The sequence below is a fragment of the Cucurbita moschata genome, unplaced genomic scaffold (genome assembly GCF_002738365.1).
Source record: "Cucurbita moschata cultivar Rifu unplaced genomic scaffold, Cmos_1.0 Cmo_Scf01254, whole genome shotgun sequence".
In the NCBI taxonomy this organism is placed as follows: Eukaryota; Viridiplantae; Streptophyta; class Magnoliopsida; order Cucurbitales; family Cucurbitaceae; genus Cucurbita; species Cucurbita moschata.
The window spans coordinates 12414-15105 of record NW_019269770.1 but is presented as its reverse complement, the minus strand read 5'-3'; the positions used below and the strand labels follow the sequence as shown (position 1 = coordinate 15105).

At 40.0% G+C, this 2692-nt stretch overlaps 1 non-coding gene across 1 annotated transcript; it reads right to left on the bottom strand.

Moving 5' to 3' along the window:
* Window positions 1–957: 957 nt before the first annotated feature.
* On the bottom strand, window positions 958–1031 carry TRNAN-GUU. Its single transcript has one exon. It is a non-coding gene; the product is annotated as a tRNA-Asn (tRNA).
* Window positions 1032–2692: the final 1661 nt, after the last annotated feature.

Below are 2692 nucleotides of genomic sequence, written 5' to 3'. Positions count from 1 at the left end.
GTTTACTAGGAAGATTTTTCCACACCCTTAAAAGAAATGCTTCCTCACCCTCTCCAACCGCTAGCATATATCTTCCTTTTTGGCCTGTTTTGGATCGTCGTCAGCCTCACACTTTTAAAACACGTCTATTAGTGAGAGGTTTCTACACTCTTACAAGGAATGATTCATTCCCCTCTCCAACCAATGTGGGATTTATTAATAAGTTGTCAGGATGGCCAAGTTGTCTAAGGTGCCAACTCAAGTTTTGGTCCTCGTGAGAGGGCGTGGGTTCAAATCCCGCTTTTGATAAATAGATTGGCTATTATAATTGGGTTGTGTTGTGTCGAACTAATGGATCTTTGTCTCTTTCTCATCGTTTTCCTCCTTTAACTCTTTGTTGGACTCACTGTTTCTTTCTTGCATTTTCTTACGACTGTGTGTGTAGTGTGATCCTAACAAGGTGAAATTCACCACCATCAAGATGGAAAGGATCCGAGGTCTTCACGAACCAACCACTGTTTGGGGTAAAACATAATACCTTGACCACAAAGCAGTGGAAGCATAAGACATCTTCTTTTTCTTGTTCTTTGGGTTCATCTAGATCGAGTGTGTAAGTTCGTTCCTATGCGATTCTAACAATTGGTAAGGAAAAATTCGGGACCACAAAGCAGTGGAAGCACAAGGCATCTTCTTTTTCTTGTTCTTTGGGTTCATCTAGATCGAGTGTGTAAGTTCGTTCCTATGCGATTCTAACAATTGGTAAGGCAAAATCCGATCTGTGAAGATTGAAAGTTCAAAGAAGATTGGAATTGAGAAGTTCGATGACAAGATTTCAGTTTATGGAAGATGGAGATTGAAGCAGACTATCCAGGAATGTGGTGTTCAACATCTTATAACATGATTCAAGGGTTATGATTCAATAGAATATGTAAGACAATAATATTATCAAGACACTCATAAAGAACAAATGATCACCAACGCTAGAAGGAGGGTTTGAACCTCCGACCTTGTGGTTAACAGCCACACGCTCTAACCAACTGAGCTATTCCAGCCAATAATTTAAAATTCTTCGAGTTCAGCACTAGTAGATGTTGTTTGCTTTGGCACGTTACGTATCGTCGTCAGCCTCACGGTTCTAAAACGCATCTACTATGGAGAGGTTTTCCAGCGTCCTTGTTGGCAGTCTACTAGGGAGAGGTTTCCACACACTTGTAAGAAATCTTTCATCTTCTCTTGAACCGATCTGGAATCTTCCAATCCACCCCCCTGGGGGCCCAGCGTCTTCGCTGGCACATCGCCTGGTGACTAGCTCTGATATCATATCTCAAGCCCACCATTAGCAGATATTGTCCACTTTGGTGCATTACGTATCACCACCAGCCTCACGGTTTTAAAATGCGTCTACTAGGAAGATTTTCCCACACCCTTAAAAGAAATGCTTCCTCACCCTCTCCAATCGCTAGCAGATATCTTCCATTTTGGCCAGTTATGGATCGTCGTCAGACTCATAGTTTTAAAACACGTTTATTAGTGAGAGGTTTCCACGCCCTTATAAGGAATGGTTCATTCCCCTCTCCAATCAATGTGGGATCTATTAGTAAGTAGTTAGGATGGTTGAGTGGTCTAAGGCACCTAAGTCAAGTTTTAGTCCACGTGAGAGGGTGTGGGTTCAAATCCCACTTTTAATACAATACAAATTATTGTGTTTTAGTCTAATGGGGCTAGGGAAGAAAATGAATGACTTTTCATCGTTAACCATGGTTGGGTTGGGTTATATCATTAAATGAAATGTGCACTTCTTTAGATCTTCTATTTACCTTTAATTTAGTTACAATAAATGGTGATGTTTAGAGATATAAATAATAAGCCAAAGTGAGTGAAGAAAAAAGCTAAACTATGATCATCTTTTTAGATTAATGATCGTAAAATTTACTTTATTCAATAACAATCTTTACTGAATAAACATCAATAATAACTTTATTGAAAATAGAATATGTTTTTGTTTACAAACTATGAGTTTTATGACATAAAACCAAACATTTCTATTGTTCTTTCTCACCGTTTTCCTCCTATAAATCTTTATTGAACTCTCTGCTTCTCTTTCACGAAGTCTCGTGGCTTGTAGATTCCTAAAACGACACATCTATGAGCTTCTTAAAACCTAAAAATTGAATCTGGATTCTGACGACACACGACGTTATTCAAGCGTATAAAGCTTACCTCTCGTGTATGTGGGATCATCCACACGCTCTAACCAACTGAGCTATTCCAGCCAATTATTTAAAGTATTCTGAGCCCACCACTAGTAGATGTTGTCTGCTTTAGCTCCTTACGTATAGCCGTCAGCCTCATGGTTTTAAAACGCATCACTATGGAGAGGTTTCCCAGCGTCCTCACTGGCAGTCTACTAGGGAGACGTTTCCACACCCTTATAAGAAATGTTTCATCTTCTCTCTAATCGATTTGGAATCTCACAATCCACCACCTTGGGGCCCAGAGTCTTCACTAGCACACCGCCTGGTGACTAGCTCTGATACCATATCTCAAGCCCACCGTTAGCAGATATTGTCCACTTTTGTGCATTACATATCACCACCAGCCTCACGGTTTTAAAATGCGTCTACTAAGAAGATTTTTTCACACCCTTAAAAGAAATGCTTCCTCACCCTCTCCAATCGCTAGTAGATATATTCCATTTTGGCCTGTTATGGAT